A 21,211-nucleotide genomic window follows, 5' to 3' on the forward strand; every position below is an offset into this window, starting at 1 on the left:
ATGACTCCTTTATTGCTCAACTCTTCCCAGCTGCAGTAGGTGATCCCACCATAGCTGCTGCTGAGGGCACTGAGCCCAGCAGCAGAAAAGGTGTACACCAACTTCTCCCGGACTCTATCACCTTATAAAAACTGGAATTGCAAAACCTGAGTAGTAACAATATTAAGCAAAGGCAATTTTCCCTTTTATTGTATTTAAATGAGGAAAATGAAAGTATTAATGCTAATATTAAGGCTGAACAGAGGCAGTTGCAAAAAAAATAATTTAGTTTCATCCCTGCTACATGCATCCCTTCACGGACTCTGCTGCGCTAGTTACCTGTGCATTGGTGATGTTGTAACTTGCTGTTATTATAATAGGTGGTGTGAAAAGCAACACAGAAGAGGGAAACTTGTCTCAGGGCTCTGCTGGGACGCTCTGCGGTCACAGAGTAGGTGGTGTGGTGGTGCTGCAGCAGTTTGGGATGCAATGTGTGGGTAACAACTGGTTTTTAGATGACGAGCCAGTTAAACTCAGGCTGCCATGGATAGTTCAAGCGAGGCCTAGTTCTGGGAATACTTCTGCAGGCGAGTTAAGTCTCACACGTGAAAATGCCCTCAGAATTTAGTGGGAGCGTTCATGGAGATTTGCAGGATCTGGCTTTGGGAAGCACACGAAGCCAGGGCAGCGGATGCGTGTGGCTGCTGCCATGGCCGGGCACAGCGCTGCCAGCCTGCTCGGCGCTCACAGCGGCCCCGGGGCTGCCGCAGGCCCGGCCGGCCCTGCTCTAACGCGAGCCCTCCCGCCTTCGGGAGCAGCTGCTCGGCTGCCCCGGCAGCGGAGGTGGGGAGCGATGGCTCGGGCTCCCCTCACCGAGCCGCGCCAGGCTCTGCGCCAGCCCTTGGCTCTCCTCGGCCGCGACGCCATTGCGCAGCCGGGTGCCCCGGTGCGGCCCGGGCTGCCCTGCCCGCAGCCCCCCCGGGTACCCCGGCTCCCGGCGGGGCCGTGGGGCGCTGTGCGCCGGGGGCTCCCCCGCCTTTCCCTGCAGAGCCTTGCAGGGGATTGGGGGGGCGCGGCGCCGGGCCTGCACGCCAGCAGCGGTGCGGCATCCTCGCTCCTCGCCCGGCCTCCTCTGGCATTCCTTTATTATTTTTTTTTTTTTTAATTCACTGATTTTGTGTGTGTGTGTGCGGTGCCCGTTCCCCCGCCCCCGCCGGCCGCTCGGCACATGGCCTGCTGGCGGCCGGCGGCGCGTGTGTCCCCGCGTCCCCTGGGCGAGGTGTCCCGTCCGCCGTCCGCATCCCAGCCGTGGGCGGCCGGCACCTTCTCTCTCCCCATCCCCCCTTTTCGGCAGTCGCCTTTTTTTTTTTTTTTTTGCTGTTCTTGTTGGGTTGGTTTTGGCTTTTTTTTTTTCGTGGTTTTGTTTGTGTTTTTTCCAGGTGGGACGTGGCGGTGACCGGCGAGGCTCGCCCGGCACTGAATGTCACCCTGAAGGTAAAATGAAAGACACGGAGATGAACGCATGCCTGCGCCCCGCGCCGCCGCTCCCCCGCGCCCGCCGGCGAGCGGCCGCCACCATCGCGGGGCGGCAGCCCCCGCCGCGCCCCGGATTTCCTGTCCCGGCTTTTCGTTACTGCGCCTTAAAAAAACCAAAAAATTAAAAAAAAAAATTCCGCATGCGAAAGAAACGTGCACGTACCCGGTAACGAGCCCAGGAAAAACCCGGCCGCTTCCCCCTGCTCCTGCCAAGTTATCATTGGGAACACAGGCAGGCGCCGTGACGTCCCGGGTCAGGCCGAGTGCGGACCGGCGCTACCAAGGCGGCAGGGAGGCGCGGGGACGCCGCCGGGGCCGGGGCCGCGGGGACCGGGGCCGCCGCCGCCCGCCCGCCGCCGCTGTCCGCCCGCCGGGCCGCGCCCGCCGCCGCCGCTGCCCCCCGCGCCCCCCGCGCCGCCGCCGCGGCGCCGCTCGGCCTCCCGCCCGCCGCTGGCTCCCCCCTCGCCGGCGGAGGTCGCGGGAGCCCAGTTAAAGGAGGCGTGTGTAAAGATTTTGCAATGTCCCTGCATGGTGTTGTAGACTTTCCTAGCAAAGAAACCGGCTTCGGCTTCTTTAAAATCCCTGACGACTCACCTGATTAACCTGCCTGCGGTTCTGAGCTGACCAGGTAAAGCGAGCCCCCGCACCCCGCACCCCCCCGCACCCCCGCCAGCTGACATTGCATGGGGGGCATGTTTGTGCTTGGAGATGAGCCGCTGCCAGGAGCGCTCTGCCCCCCCACCCCCCCGCCCCATTCCACCTTCAGCCCTTGCCAATTGCACTTGCTCAGAGTCATTCACCCCCAAAAAACCCAGCTTTGGAAAAAGCGGCGCGGCAGCACCGGCCACCCGGGGTTCGGGGTTCAGTGGCTCTCGCCTCTCGGACAATTATTTAGAATTACTGGCCCTGGTGAATATGGGGGGGTGGGAGGGTGGGGGGGGGAGAAGGGAAGGAGAATGATTTTTTGGCTACTGACAGATCTGCCCCGCCGGTTTGTGTGTGTGCGTCCCCCTCTCGCCCAGGGTCAGGAGTGCCGGGAAAGTGAGGAGGCTTTAGCCAAGCAAGAGTTTAGGGCCGGGGTCCCGGGGTGGCTGCGGCGGCTGCGAGCGGAGCAGGGGCAGCGGGCTGTGCCCGCCGGTGCCGGGGCGCGCTGCCGGGCGGCTGTGGCGCGGCTGCCCGTGCCGCCCTGCCCCCCGCCGTGCCCTCACGGCAGCCCCGAACTGTCCCGGCCGCGGCGCGGGGCGAGGCCGGCGGGGGGGCCCCTCCTCGTCCCCGTCCCCTTCCCTCCCCCGCCGCTCGCTCCTTCCTGGAACACTTGTGCGGGAGCGGAGCAGGCCCGGGGGAGCCCTGCCCGCCGCGCGGGAGTCAGGGCGCTGCGCTGCCGGGCGGGAGCGGCGGCGTGGCCGCCCCACGCGGGACGCGCTCCGCGCCGGGTGTCGGGACCCGCGGGCGGACGCGCGCACACAAAGGCGGCGGGGCCGCGCCGTGCCGGGACCAGCAGGGGCAAGGAAAGTGAGCAAAGTCCACGCACTGCCCGCTCCTCCCGGCACTTGGCCCTCCCAGCGCCGGCCGTGGGGAGGAGGGGGCATTTGGGGGAGCGGCTGCCTGTGGGGTCTGAGTGGGACCTGGCGGTGAGGAAATTTTTTCACTTTTGTAATTTTTTTTAAAATTAGTTTTATTTTTTATTTTTCCCTGGTCATTAATGCCATCAAGGTATGACTGGTCTGGAGGTACATTTTGAAGTGTTGCAGGGGATGCACTCCGTCTCCTGGTTCTAGTTAATATGTTTTTCGTGATCCCAGAAAAGAGAGGACTACATGTAAGAGATGACTAAATAATGGGGGAGGCAAGTAAAAATGAGTAGAATATAAAGGAGACGAAAATGAAGGTGAATGGTAGTGTGGGAAGGCAGGCACTGAGCAGCTTGGGTTTCTTTCCTGTAATTCTCTCCTTCCCCTGTATTGTCCCGCTGCACCCCTACCCCTGGAATCCTGTCTTTTGATACTATTAAGGATATTCTAACAGTAAGCAAAGCACAACAGAAAAGCAGAATACACCCCCCCCGTCTCACCCCCGCCCTCCTGCACTTCAACCTATCAGTGTCTGTGAGTGGGAGGGAAATCCAAGTGCCCTTTGTAAAAACCCACCAAAGTTTTAGGCATTTATTAGCTACCCTGTTTAAAATACAACATACAAAACTTGCTTGATACATTTCATCGTTACTCCCCTGTTTTATTTCAGAGGACAAAATGTTCTGGTGTAGCATGCCTACCCTCACTTTGAGAATGGGAGTAGTTTACAATATAACCTACATTAGATTATACATGGTACGTGCACTGCATTTCCACTGAAAATAGTTAAAGACTTAGAATGACGAAGCGACTCATATGGTTATGATCTTCCTTGTCTTGGGAGCATCAGGGTAGCTGGGGTTCAGCATGCTGGTAGGGGGGGCTCCGTGGTGTGAGGTGTTTCATGTCTGTACAGGAATATGGCAAGTCTCCTTTTAGAGGACTTTAAAAATGTGCCGGGGGCAGGAGAAGGTAAGCGCGACATTCAGTGTGCTCATTATCAAAATAAGGAAAACAAATCAATTGCATTAACTGTCTGTGCAGTATCACAGTTATTCCACAGTATTTTGTCAGAAATTAAAAGGTTACCACTAGAGTACTATATCCATATCTCCAGCCTGGCACCACTTATTACTGCAATGGTATTTCAGTATTAAGTGATCTTAGAGATATTTCGTCTTTCATTTTGAATCCCGAATTTGAATCGGCATTAGGATGTCAGGGCTGTGAGATAAGGTATAACAAACTAAGTAGACAGCTGAAGGGCTCCTGGTGAAGGTGTTGCTGAGAAGGATATCTTGGGCCGTTCGCAGTAACCTTGTTTACAGGGACATTTCAATTGCAACCTGAATTTCAGTGAGAGGCTGCCTGGACTAATGCCTGCGAGTCTGAAACCCATCACGAGTGTCTTTTGCACTCTAAACCTTCTCTCTGCCTTCCTTGCATAATCGTAAAAACTTTTTTGGAAGGTTAGGATGATTTTCTGATATGAAAATTAAGATGTTTTCCTAAGAGGAACACTGCTCTTTGAACTCATGTACATTAGCAACAAAGTATTCATGAGGTTTGATTTTTTTTTTTGGTTCTCTGATGTGGCAGGATCAGTAGTTGCACCAGTCTTTTTAACTTCACGAATATGGCTTTGATTTATTATATTTTAGCCTCGGTGGTTTCAAACGTATTTTGCAGCACATGAAGTCGGTTCAAGTCAGAATGTGAAAAAGAGGCATATAGTAGCAAGGAGCAGTTTTGTAGTGATCTGCTAATTTTTTGTTTTCTTTTCCTAAAGCTGTTCCAGGAAAATCACGTGAATTTAGCGAGTGGGTGCTAAATGCCAGCAGCCACATTGATGAAGAAAAATGCTGTTGAAATACTTTGGAATAATAAATAGGATATGTAATGGTCAACCACAAGATAAACATTTTACACGGTGTTTTTATGGCTCTAAATTGGCTGCATTGTAAACCAAGCTCGCTATTCTATTAAGTCATCAGAGTTTTCAATTATTTAAGATTTTCAGTCAGGCCATCTAATACAGTCTTCATCATCCCCATCAGAAAATTATGCATAAGGTTTTAATTCCTTGTTGTTGCTGTGTGAAGGCTTTGTTGTGGATGGGGGTTTAATTTTGTCTTACCAGGACAAATATTACAAAGCCCACATACAGGAAAAAAATGATATGGAAATAGCCCCAGTCCTACGAAATGGGGATAGTTATGGCACTGAAATGTACCTAATACAATTTGAGATCCACTCACTAAGAAACCTTGACAGTATCTGCCTTGCAGGTACCGTGCATTTGGAAATACTATATCTCCATTTAAATGCAGATCTTCAGTTTTCTCCAGGGGGCAGTTGGCGAATCTTTCGATTGAACCACCGGTACTAGAAAAACTAACTGAAGATTTACCCATGAACAAGAGACCCTTTCAAGTCTGCTTTTTTGAAATAATGATTATAAAATTTCCTAATATTGCAATTTTATATTGATTTTGAATGCCTTTTCAGAAGTCACAGAGAAGGAATAGTGCCTTTTACTCAAGGTAGGCCAATGTCTGCACGCTTGTTTAGCAAACCTAACAGAAATAACTGCTACAAATAACTTCTTTGTTTTTACATGGGTATTGTGTTTGCATGTGAGTTTTGTGAAATGGACAGAGCAGTCTTGCTTTGATTTTGACCTAGATTCCTTCTGATTATTCCAATACAGCTAGTACTTGCTTATTTCCCACTGTGAAAATAGGAGAACAACTGTTGATGCTATCGTGCTGGGACTGCATGTGCGGTAGGCGCGCATGTCCAGTCCTTTCCCCTCCTCCTCCTCCTTGGCTTCCGTAGTATTGGATAAAATAGCACTGGGGGCCAAAGAGGGTGCAAGCCTGTATTTCCCCTCCTGTGAATTTTCTTTCTTTGAGGGTTTGACTCAAAGAAAATAGGAGGGGGAAAAAATGCCCTATTTGGCATTCAAATTTTGCACACTTACAGGGATGAACAGGGCCATAAAATAAGTCACACATCCACCTTATTTTATAATTGCTGGAAATTCAGTGTTAGCAGATGGCAGTCCTCCTTAGAGGGGCTTGTACCATCTAGTTTCCAGTCCAGTTTTCTATACTGGTTGTCAGCTCTTTAGTTTGCAGTGTAACCCAAGGATTGAATTAAATGCCCAGGACACAGGGAATGGCAGCTTGCTGTTTGGGATGCAGGCAGCACAAACTACCTGAAGCAGGGCAGGCAGTAGGCCCTGATCTTTTCTGTGCTGGGGGTGGTCCATGCACTCAATGCATTCCTGACTGCTCCTGTCTTCCACCGTGGGCAAGGGTGCTGCCTGGGGATGCTGCTCTTGTCCCTGTGCCAGAGCCACGAGACTGTGGAAATACCATCCATATTATGCTCACCTGGTAATGGCATATAACCCACTGGCCTCAATACCCCAGAGAAAATGTGCACTTCAGCCACTGCGTGGAGTTGAGGCAGACCTGCACAGTCTGATCTTACATGCACCAGCGTTAATGGCAGAGCTCCCATTCAGCTTAATTGATATTCCTATAAACATCTGCAGGTTTCTGTTTCTAGTGGAGGCTACAGCTGGGTGGACTTCTTAAAGGGATGTTTTGCATATTGAGGTTGAAAGGGAAGTTGAGCCTGATACATTAACTTATCATCTGTGTCATTCTCTTGACATCATTTGGATTACTACAAGCCTAAATGACAAGCAGATTAGGTGCAGGATCTTCACGCACACATCCGTTTTTAGCATGTTGATCAGTGGAGATGTTACTTCTCTGAAAACCTTGTTTTAAGTCAAGTCCAGGCAAGCACAAACCTGTGCATGCATATACAAGTGGAGCAAGGCCTATCCTTTACAATACATTTTTTCCTTTAATATCTAGACAAGATCTCTTATTATAACTTGACCATTAGGGGAAAGAAAATGGAACTTTTCTCAAACAGCTTTTCTGTTGGGGAATCTAGTGGCAGTTGCTTTGAAGCATGTGTAATTGATTATCATACATTTATTTTAAAAAGAAGACATAACGAGGAATCTAACATGATGTTTTGGAATATATCTTCTCCCCACAATGTTCTTGAGGGAAATGTAAGGTTGCAGGCATCATTTCATGCCCTGTATGTTTTTGAACATAAATCAAAGAAATTGTTGGAGAGTTATAGATGTTCATAGCAACTGTAGCTATAATAAACACATGCAGTATATATTTTCCAAGCTATTTTGTATGGGTGAAAAGCTGAAGCTGGCGTTTTGTATGAACAATTCAACTTAATCACTGAAAATTTATTTCCTAGTTAGGGTGGTTTACCAGCGTAGCATGAAGTTGTACACCTTCGTTTAAGTTCATCTGGTTATGAAGGCTCAGTTAAGATTGGAAAAGAATTTAAATTGGATCTAGATACCTTGAATGAATTATTCCCAAAGTCAAATTTATCATGATGCCTCTGTGGTGATATTTACATCTATATTATCACCTATACTGGTTTCAATGCATGCTGGATATTTTAGAGAGCAAATAAAAGATAAGAACAGTGTGAAAACCCAAACACTTTTAATTGTACTCATAGCAAAAAAAATGAGCATATTTAATGCAATGGGACAGAGAATCTTGAATGACTGAGTAGTGCAGAGCGTCTAATGGGAAGAGCAAGTAGCTTAGGCATACACAGTTCCCAATGTTTGCATTAGTTTTGTTTTAAAGTTTTGATAGATGAAAAAGGAAAAGCGACTGTTATGGAGGAGTTTCAATGAGAAGAATTTAGCCACTCATTTTGTGATGAATGCAGAAGGTGTTCCATATGTTGATTAGGATCCATGTGCATTTAAAAGTTAAAAAGAAGATCCTGTAGTCACAGTTATTATGCATAGATAGACGGAGGAAAGGACACATTCAGGACCTGTGCAGGAATCAGACAGGTCTAGATGAACAGTGTCAGACTTAATATTTAAGCAAAGTCCTAAGTGTCTGAATAAAACAGGTAGGATATGTTTCTTGGAGTCTCTGTGTACTGTTGGAGTCTGAGACTGATAATTAAAACTGATACTGCTTATTGAAAATTTTGAGACTAGCTGAAAGGTGTGACTTGAGAAGTGTCATTATGCTTCTGCTGGACTTCTGTTTCATCGCAGTTACCTTCAGTTGTTCCTCTTTAATTACAAGAAATCTCTTTTTAAATGAGAAAGCATGTCTCTTATTACTTGACTGCTGGAAACAAGGTTTTAAAATCTAAATCAAATATTCGTATAAAAACTGAGAATTTGCTCTGGTTTAGTAATTTGTAGTATTAGATGATATGTGTGAATTTTAAGGCCATCAAGAATTAAACAAGCTTTCTAAATTGTTACAAGTGACAGACATCAGGAAGGCAGGGCATGGCCCATCTTGGATGCCTGTACTGGTGTAGACTTTAGAGGAGCAGGCAGTGGGGTTGGCTTCCAAGGGCCACCCTTTCCACTGGGGATGGGAGTGATGGAGACCTAGAGCTTCTGACATCACACAAGAGCTTCTGACACACAGGTCAGCTTCCGCTTCAGCTCCCCATCCTCCCTGAACACATTTTGCTGTCCTGCCTTAATAGCCAGACTACTTTACCCTGCCCTCTGAAGGTTGGAAAATAGGCTTTGAATTGTTACTGTTCTCCTTGCTGGATACAATGCTGTGGAAACAAAATTCAATGAGAAAAATCAGCAGTGGGAGAAAAGAGAAGTCAGGGTGCTGCAGGTTGAGGTGTATCCGGGAAGGGTAGGAGGAGAAGGATTTTGCAATTCCAGTTTGTCCTATGTTCAGGACCTGTGTATACTTTTACAAAAGAAGGTAGCTGAAGGAGCTGTGTCCCTGGATCTGTGTTGACCCAGCTGTGGCAAGGGGGCATGGTTATAAAGAGAGGTAAAGAGGAGTGGAGTCAAACTCAGTGTGAATGTCCCCCAGCCTTGGCAAGTGGATCTGTATGGGGCAGGACTGCTGGATATGGTCATATTACTGCTCATGCAGCATTCAGAAGTCTCATCTTTTCTGTGCTGACAGTTGGGTATTTAGAGGCTGTTGAGGAGGAAACTTCATTCACTGAAATTCCTGTTTCCACTGGGATTTTAAGTTTTTTTACTTGTCTTAAATTAGTTCCTTGAGTTTCACCTGGCAAAAAGAACTTGTTTTACTCTGTGCTGAATTTCCAACAGAAAAAAACCCCCTCTTTTGCTATGCTAGAGTCAAAAGGGACCAGGTGGACAAGTGCTGTGAGTGAGTTTTGTGCAGTGTGGGCAGCAGGCTGGGCACTGGAGCACAGAGAGCAGGCGGTTCAAGGTCACTCGTGGCCCTTCCTATGGCACATCTGGGAGCAGGATGCACAGCTGTGAGCTTTAGTCCTTACTCTTCTCAAGCATGCAATCCCTTCCTCACAGCTTGAGCAAGAGAGGGACAGAAGCTGTGCTTTTGCAACATGCATTCAATGTGGTGGTGTGAGTTTAGGCAGGGAAAGGTGAGGTTACGGGTCGGAGGTGACGCAGGCAGACAGGGAGCCCTGCCTCATAGCCAGGATTTTGAGTTGCTGCCTTGCAGTGTCCCTTGAGGGAAAAGAGCAGAATTAAGCCTGCTGATGCCACCACACACTTTCATTTCTCTGGTGTGACACAGACTAGGGGTGGACAGGATTCTTCTCCCAAAGGAGAGAGACAAATTAGGAGAACGCATGTTGAATCAATATGGTACCCTCCTATAAATGGTGCCTACTTTTAACAAAAATTATTCTGGATGTTTCACTGATCAGATTTTGCTTCTTCTTACCTTTTTCTAATTTGAAGGGAGGTGAGGACATGAACTATGAGTGTCTCATAAAATTGGGCCACAAGCCCTTAACACTTGTTTGTGCTCGTGAATGAGTGTGTGCACACGTGTGCAACGTGCATACACAGACTTGGATGTTGTGTATGCACAGGATCTCAATTATTTTGCTGTTTGAATCACAGAGCATGTTGTCTTGATGTACTGTCAGTTTTGGTTTCTGCCCTTTGGAATAAAGTTCAAAATATTAAAGAAATAACACGCAATATACTAGTAGCTAGAATAGTCACAGTGCCTGAGGGGAAAAAAAGGATGGTGATTAATCAGTTTCACAAATGCCCAGGAAAAAACTCAACTCCTCCTAGCCAAACCCTGCAATGGTGCACTTTTGAAAGGGATTCTTCTAAATTTTGTTTCTGAGGTTTTCTGGCTATCCTGGAGAGAAAAGTAGGTCCTGTTTGGTAAGCAGCATGCAAGCTCTACGGTCATGCTCTGAGTGCCAGGGGAATGTGTGGTCCCAGTTGCTCTTTGGAGAATCACCCTGGGCTAAATGGTGAAACAGCTACATCTGAATTAATTATTGATAATTCTTTAACATCAAATGTGAGGATGTGGTTGGAGTATTGCTTCCCAGTTAAGAGTTGAAATAGTTGTAGTAGATGTATTCTTTTTAGATATTGCTTTTCAGGTCTTACCAGTTTGCTTGGACAGCAGTAAGAGCTGCAGAAGCTGGTGCAGGTTCTGCCCATCCCTGGTTTGATTCTGGAGGGCCAAGGCAGGAGCTAAGGGGCCACTAACAGATATTTGAAGCCACACTGAAGCTTTGGTCAGAATACCAAATTTTGCAGAATTTGGGATGTTGTGCTCCATGGTTTTAGTCCAACAGGGACCAGGCTAGATCTGACCCTAGATAAAATACTAAATGAAAGGAATGAGCCACCTTCCACTCCCCAAATCTTTTGATTTGTACTCTGAATCAGATAAAAAAGCACTGAGCAGTGCGTGACTGATGCAGGGCAGGCTCAGGATTAATTTAGGATAAACAGGATGCCTGTTGCACTTAATTTAGAAATTCTAAGGCAGAAAATGCTTTTGAGTGCAGCTAACCGCTTCTTATCTGCAAATGCCACGATCAAGACAAAGCAAAAGATACTGTGGCGAATTCTGCAGTTCACAGTCCTGACACAGAACCTCCTCTTACAGTGAGGGAGACTTCTGCCTGTATCACGGCTGCCTGGGATGCAGGATTTCAGAGCAGCATTAATAAAAATAATGCAGCAAATATTCCATTTCAAAAGTCCTGCAGGACATGCAGCAAATGCCGGTGGTTTGAACTGGGTGAAGTTGTCAAGGGTTGCTTTGCTCTCCAGAGCCTGGCAGTAGCTCTGCTGAAATGTGATGCCATTGGTTTTCAGCAAAGGTTTCTTTCTGCAGGGCTGCAAACAGAGATCAGCTGCTACTGTGTATACACAACTAGGGAGCAAATCAAGCAGCACATTTAAGCAGCCTTTTTAACCCTGAGACTTTCCAAGATTTCTTCTTCACGCAGGAAGTTTCCTTTATATTGTCAGCAGTAGCACTTTGCTCATGTAATGAGATCAGAGCTAGGATCACTGCTGCACAGTAGAAAGACTTCCTTAAGACATTTGTCCTTGAAACTGCACCAAACTCTTGGAAGAACCCAGAACCTGTAAGTATGTATGATATAGGCAACAATAGCACGGTGCAAAGCTGCAATCAACCATTATACAATATCCGATTAGCAGAGCAGGAGGGATTTCTTTTTTCGGATGTTATGTTACATTCATTTTCAATTTGTTCTAAGGAAACAAATCAATTCGGGCTTCTGATACAGTGACTTTGCAGTAGATGAGCTGGTAGTAATATGTTTGATTTAACTATTTGTTGCTGTCATGTAGCTTGTGGGACAAATATTGTAGCGATCAAACTGTAAAGAACTTTTTTTATGTTTTTAGGCATTTTTAAAGGATTTGGGGGTGCAAATAAGTTTCTGCTTTGCTCTTTGATTTTGGCAACCCCACCCTACGCCAAACTATAAATAACAAGGCAAACGGAATTAGTCCGTATTGTTTTTAGGTGGCAATAAAATATATTTGTTTGCAGGCTTAATTTAGTCGTTAGCAATGCTGCTCTGTTTGGGGTGTTTTTTGTCTTAATTGGATTCTACTCAAGGCTGTCTATTTTGTGTTTTACTATCTTGTCTGTGTCTGTTTAAGTTACTTTGACGGGACTGCAGTCTGGTTAAACCTGTATTTAAGCACTATTTATATTCCGAGCACATTTCTGGTGAAATAAGTGTTTGAGATTTTTATTTTTTTTAAACCCTTGAACAGTATAGTTGTATTAGCGGTGAGCGCCAGAGGAGGCACAACATGGATGAATGTCAGACACAGACCTCATAACCCAAGTCTTCCCTGTACTAAGTCTGACCCAAACGTGTCCACTTTGGCAACTGCAACTAATAAATGCCTTGAGCTCCCTTTCAATAAATTTTTCATACACAGCGATACTTCTGCTTATCAGATTAATTTCTCCCAGGTTAGCCTGATTGATAGCTGGACTGTGATTTCTTAAGAGCTTTCTCCATGAAACCCCACAGAAGAGCTGCATTCCATTTAACCAGTGAATGTAAAAACTGGTAACCATGGATTCAGCCACCACTAACTGTCGAGAGCAATGACTTGTTGTAAACAATACAAATGAGCCAGGATAGCAGAAGCAACCAGACATGAAATTATTTTAATAGAAATTACCGTAAAGGTCATGTGATACTGTATTGGCTTGAATTCAGTGTTAAAGGGAAAGTATTTTGGTTTTTCAGGTTTGATTTAAATGCACATCTCCACTGGCTTCACGTCCGTGTAAGACCTCCAGAAGGGCAAATGAAACAGTTCTTTGGAAAATCCTCTGCTTAATTGTACATTGTGACTTAGGCCCTGATCCTGAAATGTAGGAATAGCTACAGTACGTGAATAATCAGTGGGGTTATTCCATACTAAAAATTAAGTATGTTTGTAGGATTCTGACCTTTTAAGATAAGTTAGTAAGAAAAAAAAATATATTCTAAGGAAATAATAACCTGTCACTAAAGGTAAATAATGGAAATGCAGATTTTACTAATGATGTGTGGTTTGACTGGAAATCTTTGTTTGCTTGTTTCAATAACATGAAAAGAAGTTCTATTTCTCCCTTTGTTTTTAAATGTTATGACTTTAATTTCTCATCCAATGTGCCTCAAATCCTTTTCCTAATTTATAGCCTCTCTTATGGAAAACTGGTAAACCATGGTGTCAGCTATTATAATATAGCATGACGATAGGCACATGCAGATCGCATGAGCAGTCGTGTGTCTTGTCTCAGGAATTTCCATTCCTACAAAATCTTTGCTGACTCCCAGCTGTCACATGGCTGTCACTCACGAATTCTGACCATAACCAAATCCTCCTTGCCCGGGCATGCGCTCACCAAACCTCTCTGTGTACCCATAGACACAGGCACCAATGTCCCTGCTTAAGCACTTTCTCTGCATAAATGTGTCTCTCCTCCAAACCTGCTGCATTCCACTAATGTTTTTCCCTTAATTTTTTTCCTGGGTGCTGCTTCCTTGATGTGCCTGTCTTTTGTAAGGAGGAACCTGGAATAGGAATAGTAGTCAAAAAGAAATGCAAGCAAAATTAACTTTGTGTGTTATTTAATGTAACATTTCAAATTGGTGTGAATTTAAATTCACAACTTTCATGGCCCCCTAAACTTCTTCAAGAAAATTAACCCTTACTGTTCTCTAGGCAGAATGCTGTCCCCTTGCAGTGTACTGGCTTACTGTTTTGTGTATTTGTGTTTTGTGACATTTATATTATTTGGAAAACTTATATTGTGAGAGTCCTAGGCTGGAACTTTGGTTATTTTTATTTTTCTAGGTTGTTTCTATATTTCATACGTGTCACATACATCTCTGTTATTTTACCAGTAATTTTGATTTATATATTTTTCAACCAGAAGTATTTCAGACAATTCTCATCAGTCTCTTACAGCTGACCAGTCTCAGCCAAGCACCAGTTGCCACTAAAATGCATAGATAGATGCAGGAGAAATCCTGCTCTCCCTATTTTTCTGAGCTGCCTTGCCAGACCAAGGGGGCAATTGCTTCTGTGTGAGTGAGGAAGGTGAGATTTAGTTTACACATAGATTACCAGCAGGCAAAAATAGACTGACTTCTATTGAAAAGACATACTTTTGAGAATTAAAGGGAAACTATTTACAAAGGAATATTTGGGGGGGATGAATGCCAAATTGCAAAATATTTTCTGTTGTTTGACTTTGTCCATGTTAAGAGGATATTGGCATCCTCCTGTATAGCAGACTTGTCAGTATATTAACATTTTACCCAAAGGGAGGAGGTGGCTGGACAGGAACGATACCACCTTGACTTTGCGTCTTTATCCTGGAAAGAATCCAGAACTGAAAGTAAAATGCAGGTGAAAGCACAGTGAGACTCCGGACCAATATCCAAGTAAATCAGGGAAACCACACTGACCTCCTTACCATGAGCTGATTACAAAGCATCAAAAATTCCTTCAGCCCTTGAAAACCAGGTGGGGCTTCATCAGTCTTTGAGCCTGCCAGAGGAAACCATGTTCAGGGGAGGGGATAATGCAGTGTTCAGGAAGGAAGGAGTGCACTATGACTCCATGGACTTCAGTGGCATGGCAGAATGGGCAGTTGTCCTCTGCTTAAAGTACCTTTGGCACCTTTACAGTCTGTGACATACGTGCTTATTCTACTCTCCTGTATTTTGCATTGAATACTGATTTTGTAATGCAAAATTTGCAGGATTTAGCGATTGAGCTGCCAGAACTCTTTGCCCATCTGCAGATGATAGGAAGAACTGGGAAGCATGTCTCTTTCTTTCTCCATGGTTTATAAAGGTCAGATGCTGGTTGATGGGCAGCTGCAGGAGAATTTTCATTTGAAGCAGAGCTCTGGGAAGATGTATTTGAATCCCTGAAATGGAGACCTCAGTGTTTTAGCCATAGAGGAATGTTAGTGATTGCAATCAGTTAAATGTTGCAGTGCATACCTGGGATCTGTCAAAAATATTTACCATGAAAATAATTAGTAATAATTAATGATACCTGTTTTGTAATAACAGTAATATAGAATAGTAACATTAAGTTGTATTTTATTGTTGTAATTCTATTCTACTTTTATGCCAAGATTACTTTTATCAATAAGTATACTTTGTATATGAAAATCCCACATTCACAGTCTTTTCAACTAAATTCAAGAGGGGGTAAGTACAGGCACCTTCAAAAAATTAAAAATGGCTTTGTGATCTAGAGATACAAGATGTAGGGAGTGTGGGGTAAACTGTTATCCATATCTACTCACACTTTACTTCACGGTTGAGCCAGCCAACAGCACTGCAGGTAAGTGAGAAATAAATTGGGAACTTTTGCCAGATGGATTCCTGGCGATTAGAACCTAGACTGAAACTACTTAATTCCATGGAGCATGGTAAACTAGTTGGTCACTGAATAACGGAATAGTGTTCTTTGAATTATTAACCCTTTGTAAACATTACAGTGTTTTATAAATTTCTGCTTCTTTCTGATTGTGCCTCTTAGCTTCTGTGAGTAAGAGAGGTGTTTTTTTGAGGACTTCTGTAGTCATTTTGTCTTTTGAACATTTCCAAATGTGCTTCCTCCCACAAGCTATTGAAGACCCCTGATTTATGGGTTGTAATGTTCTCCAGGTCAGCATAACTGTCATAGGGTCTAAAGGCAGGACTGTGATCTGTATCAGCTGCATTAACTTTCCATTAACTTTCCGTGACTAGAACGCGTCTTTGATTATTCTGCATTATTCCTTTGTACAAAATAAGGTCGTTCTCTGTGTAGTTTAGTTTTAACAGAACCAGACTGTCACTGACCATCAGCTTTTGCATGCATAGACTCTCTCCTTCCTGGCAAGGCTTTAGGCCCAGATTCACAAAAGGATTAGATGCCTTAAGTGGGACTTAAGTGGGATTTAGGCATTGAAAGCCCAAACTGAGATCCTCAATATCCCCACTGAACTGCCACCTAACCTTAGAAGTTGCCTAACCTGTGTGAGTGCCTATGTTTTCAATATCCAGCTTTCCCAGGTGGGCAAAGATCTTCTTTGGATGTTCTCAAGCACTTCCATCCTGACAAGGTTGAGCCTCTCTGCTCCCGTATTTCCCCTCACATCCCAGCGGACTTCAGAAAGTGCAAACTCTTGTTGCAAAATGGTGGAATTCTGTGTGTGATATTTCTCACTTTGTCCAGCTGTGTCCTTGAAGGAAAGGACCCTCCAGTAGGTTTCTTTTAGGAGCAGCCTGGGAACCTTGAAAAAGGTACCGAAATGAGAAAATTTGGCTATCACTGCTTAAAAATGGAGCTCCTAGAGATGAATCGGGGCTGCAGATGAGTGTGGCCTTGGCCTTCTCCTGCTGGCAGCATTGGATTGTCCTTGCTCAGCAATGGCTGTTCCTGAGTTGGATGGCACAGGAGGCACAGGAGTGACTAGCAGGGCTGAGGGCTCCATGGCACAGGAACAGCACCTGAAAAGTGGGCACTGACATGTGAAATTAGCATTGCTTCCAGAGGTTTTCTTGGAGAATCCAGACCCCGGTGTTCTGTAACAGCAGTATTTGGAGGAAGAGCTCTTTTCTGCAAGAAGTCACTTAGGGTTTCACCTGAGTGTGATACATGGTGGATATTTTGTTTTTTGAAAGTTGGGCTTATTGGGGTGTTGCATGTGCACACCCAGATATAATAACCACTTTTTGTAGGGCTTCAGTCTGAAGCATTTCTGGAGCTGTGGCAGGATTGATAGCTGTCTTGCTCTGCAGAGGCCAGAGCAAATGTCTTGTTAGTAGCAGAGTAAGTGGTCCGGTGCCATCACTTATTTCTCAGCTGTACTCGTGACATTTCATGTGTTCTCAGCCATGTCTGTTGTTTGTTTAAATCCTGCTAGTTCCTTGATTTATCAGTTTTCTGTAGACTTTTGTTCGAGTAGTCCCAAATGCTATCCTATTTCAAATAGATGCATCCTTATCAGCAAATAGTCTTTCATCAATGGCTTTAACTCTTTCACGTAACTCTGCATATGTCCACTTTGACCTTCTCTTCTTTAAAATACTGATTTTTTTTTTTTTTATGGGGACAGTATTTAGGAAATCTCTTAGATTTTCTCCCAAATCATTCTGTCTTTTTGTGACAAAGTATCTTTTAGCCACATAATTAGATAGGAATATTTTTATTTTTCTCTTATGTTATTTTTTTTTTCCCTGAGAGGGAGAATTCTTCTCAGGAAATCCCTAGTTTATTAGTTTGTTAAAGATAGCCAGACTGTGTGCAATCTTAATATTATTTCTTGCTGCCTTTGATTTATGGACCTGTGTACAGTGCTGAAAACAGAAATACAGAATTTAGAACATATTTGTATAGAAGTATAGCCTAGAAATTATAAAAGCACAAAAAGGATATAGTTGTAAATTTAGAAACAGAAATCATGAAAAGCCTATATACAGTGAATAAACTGAACATGTAATGACAAGTGCAGTGTATGCTCCTTAAAAAGCCTAGAAGTGTTTATATACAGATAGGTAAGATTTGTATGACTGTCTATGATAATGACACCTTAATAGCTAAGGATATTATTAATGTATTTTTAAAACTGATACAGGGAGCTCTGTTATTTTAATGGAGAGTATATGTTGTAAATTAGCCTGTAACTTTCAATCTTCTCACTTTGCGTTTTCAGAATGTCATGCTTGAATTATTATGCATTTATTTTGGCATTTTAGTGCACCCAAACATTGTGAGCATTCGTTCACCATACATCACGAACGTATGACTATTGTATGGAACCAGTTTTAGGTATAGGAAGTTCAGCAAGTATTGTGCCTTGGTGGTTGCCAGATCACTTGCATGCTTGCTAAATCCTGTGCACAGTGCTTCCGTTTGCTGGGTTACTCATTGAGCTTTTAATAGTCAACTTAATTTTAGTTAAGGTTCAGTTTAGTAACTCTTGCAATTAGTGGAAAATATTGCCAGCATTCATCTGGTAAAGCACATTACTTATGAAAGGCACACACGGGGTATGTGCGGAGGTAACAGATAACAGATCGATTCTGGTGGATCCCATCGTGACTGGCCTTTAAGGGTCAATTACAGAACATTTTAATCATTGGGGATAACCTTACAGAAAATGGAATCTCTGGTTTGCATGTAGGACGACGTTTGGTCTCCCTTGCTCACCGCTGCTTCCCAACACCAACAGTGGCTCCGTGCATGAGGTCCCTGGCTGCCATGGGCCTCACATAGGTGCTGGTGAGGTGCTGCTCCTGAGATGGGCTTGGAGCCCTCAGAAGAGTAAGGGTTCCTATTTTAGGGCAAGCTTTTGAGGCCTCTCTTGCCTGTTTGCTTTTCCTTTCTGAAAACAGCTGAGCTGTCGGAGGCAAGTCTGCTGCTTGACTCGTCTAAGGCAGTTTGGTGCGTTGTTTAATGGGTACAAGTAGAAGACTTAGGTGAGATTTTTTTGCCCTCATATAAAATGAAGATATGATTTCAGCCAGCCTGTTAGTGTCCTGAGAAATGAAATACTGCGGACAATAACCCAAGTAACTAAGAAATAACTTGGAAATAAAAGCAAAGGTGCAACAACCAAATGCAGCAACAGAGTGGTTTTTTCTTTTTTGCCAAATGAATAGGTTAAAACGGATGCGTTTGTCTGATGTTACTGGAAAATGAAAGCCGTATGTTCCCACAGGATGGACACTACAAGGACAGTTACAGCAGTGTCCTGCCCTGTCAATGGTGCTCATGTCTGATCTGGGATCTCTCAGATCCATAAATACCCAAAATGCATGTCTCTGACAGAATAAATAGAAATTGTATAACAGAGGAGGCACAAGGGCAGATGCTGTCTTTCTCATAATTGTGTCTCTTGCTTAGAAGTTAATGCCTGTTACTTTTGAGTGGAGAGAAATTCAGGAATGCATATCCCAATCTACTCTATTGGGCTCCAGTCATGATCCAGTCACTGTCTTGTGACTTGTATTGTATGTGCAGGGTCCCATCCCAGTTAGAAATACACTGATTTAAATAAAGGTAATGATTTTTTTGCCTTAGAAACCTAGGGTAGAAAAGTGGAGACTGCTGATAGGCCCCATGTTGAGTTGGGTGAAGAAGAGACAGCGGAGAACTCTGATTTGTAGAAGGATGTACGTAAGTGAAGATCTTTGCATATGAAATACTCCCCAGCTGTATGGAAAAGCATACAAGATAATGTCTTGGCTTCACTGAGATCAGTGGGAATCAGTCTGGATATCACTGCAGGTTCTGCGCACTCGGGTGCTGCTCTTGCCAGTGACAGAAACGCCAGCAGGATCCTCACCATCGTGTAAGGTTTGATCTTTATAGGAAAGGTATCACTGCTGGTAATATTGTGGAGTAAAAATTACTGCCAAGTACAGGGAGTTTAAAGCTTTCTGTTTTATATTTTGACCCTGTTATTCCAAGGGATACCAGTATAAGAAATTGAAACATCCTTGGGGCTTTTTGTGAAGGAGGCCAAGAATGTTGTCCCCATTTTTTTCCAGTTACAGGAAACTGGGGATCAAGGGTTTGGATGCTAGTCACAAGAGGCCTTGAAAAATGAAAAATAGCAATATCTAACTTAGAAGAATATTTGTTTGTTTGTAAAGTTACGTGAACCCCTTGGCAGAAAGGAGCCATAAGAAGTTCCAGGCGGTAATTCCTCGGTGACAGGAGTCTGTATTTAGGCTTCTGTTAGTCTCCTTTATTTATAACAAAACCTTTGAATATCATTTCCAAGATGTTCAGCTATCAGAAATGAAGTGATAATGAGGACAGAGGGTAGGTCATGAGTCTGCAAATAAGTGTGAGATGGTGAGCTTAACCTACCAGGTGAAAGAAAAGTCAGTATAGCAACTGCATGAACACTTCAAAGCATGCACCTAGTGCTGCACTAACTTAATTATCCCTGCTATAGATATGTTTGACAAACATATCTATAGCCCAGATCCTGTTACTTCTCAGTGGCAAATATCAGGAGGCTTCTATTTGGTTGCCAGTTGACTGAATTCTTCCTTCTACTTTCTTACACTAGTCTTTTCAAGGACTTTGCCTACCTCTTTGCTGATCTGATGAACAGAAACTTACCTCTCTTTCTGTTTAATGGTGGAAAATATTTTAAGATAGAGGATGATGCAGACTGATGGGATGGGTGCAAAAAATTTTTTAAGCAAGTCTGATGAGTATTTAATCCTACTTTAATCAAATACTGCCTGAACCAAGCAAAACCAAGCTTTTATCACCCATGCTGAATCAACTGTATTCTGGTGTCAGCGCTATTTCTCAGCGAGCATCTTGCTTCCTCTGTGTAATAGTACAGGGTGTTTTTGAGCATCCTGGTGTTGCCAACTTTCTCCACAAACAGTGTGATGTGAAATGTAAAGAGACAGGAGTACCCCCGCTCTTCCATCACAGAAATGCAAGCCAGTGCCCTGTTCTTTGACACTAAAACGTGCCCTGCTGTTGGCAAGCTGTGGGATTTAATAGGCAAAGACCATGGGGAACTTTTCAGCTTTTTAGTCTTTCTGCCTCTGTTAAGTCTGTTACACAGGGAGGTGCAGTTTTTAAACGTGGTCATTTTTAATTCCTGTCCCTGGAGTCTGGCTGACAGATTGGGAGTGCGGAGGACGGGAGTGGGCTGAAAAGAGAAGCTGGAAACACAGGATGTATACATACATTAAAATGGAGCAAAACAAAAATAAGCTAACTTAGGTGAACACAGATGGGATCTGTTTCAGGGCCACTCTTAACACCTGTTTTAAATGGCCTGTGGTGAAAATCATTAGCTTAAAAAGATGCTATTTATGTCTTCCCTGAACTGAGTTTACACAAACACCAATGGTTCTAACTGGAGAGAGTGGAGATCAAATTTTGGTTTTTTTTTTTTCTCTTCTTTGGAAAAAACCCAACCAAATAAAAAATTTGACAAGTATTTATTTTGATACATTGTTTATATTAGCTTGGCCCTTGATCAGAAGCCCATAGGCATTGATGTATGCAAAATATAAGTTGATTGACAAATATTTTAAAATCTGACATCAATTCTCAGCCTTTTCAGGTGTTACTGTTGATTCCCACTTTTGTAGCAAAGACCAGAACTTGTTGACAGAAGCTTTCTGATTTGAGAGTGCAGGCTGACATAGGAATGTTTTATCAACTGACTTCACTCTCCATGCTAATTTTGACAGGTCATGCT

The 21,211-nt window shown here is 44.1% G+C and overlaps 1 protein-coding gene across 10 annotated transcripts in view; it reads left to right on the top strand.

The window, feature by feature from the left end:
- The first annotated feature begins 1,408 nt into the window (after window positions 1–1,408).
- The window catches only part of ESRRG (estrogen related receptor gamma), a 372,206-nt gene continuing 352,403 nt past the window's right edge, over window positions 1,409–21,211 (top strand). For 7 of the 10 annotated variants that reach the window (XM_058020257.1, XM_058020256.1, XM_058020263.1 and 4 more), the window contains exon 1: window positions 2,021–2,143. The gene's annotated coding sequence lies outside the window, so the exon portion shown is untranslated. Of the gene's footprint in view, window positions 1,474–2,020; window positions 2,144–11,525; window positions 11,565–21,211 lie in introns of those variants that run through there. The other 3 variants (XM_058020265.1, XM_058020268.1, XM_058020253.1) reach the window with 3 other exon arrangements.

This window comes from Melospiza georgiana, chromosome 3, assembly GCF_028018845.1.
Source record: "Melospiza georgiana isolate bMelGeo1 chromosome 3, bMelGeo1.pri, whole genome shotgun sequence".
NCBI classification, from domain to species: Eukaryota; Metazoa; Chordata; class Aves; order Passeriformes; family Passerellidae; genus Melospiza; species Melospiza georgiana.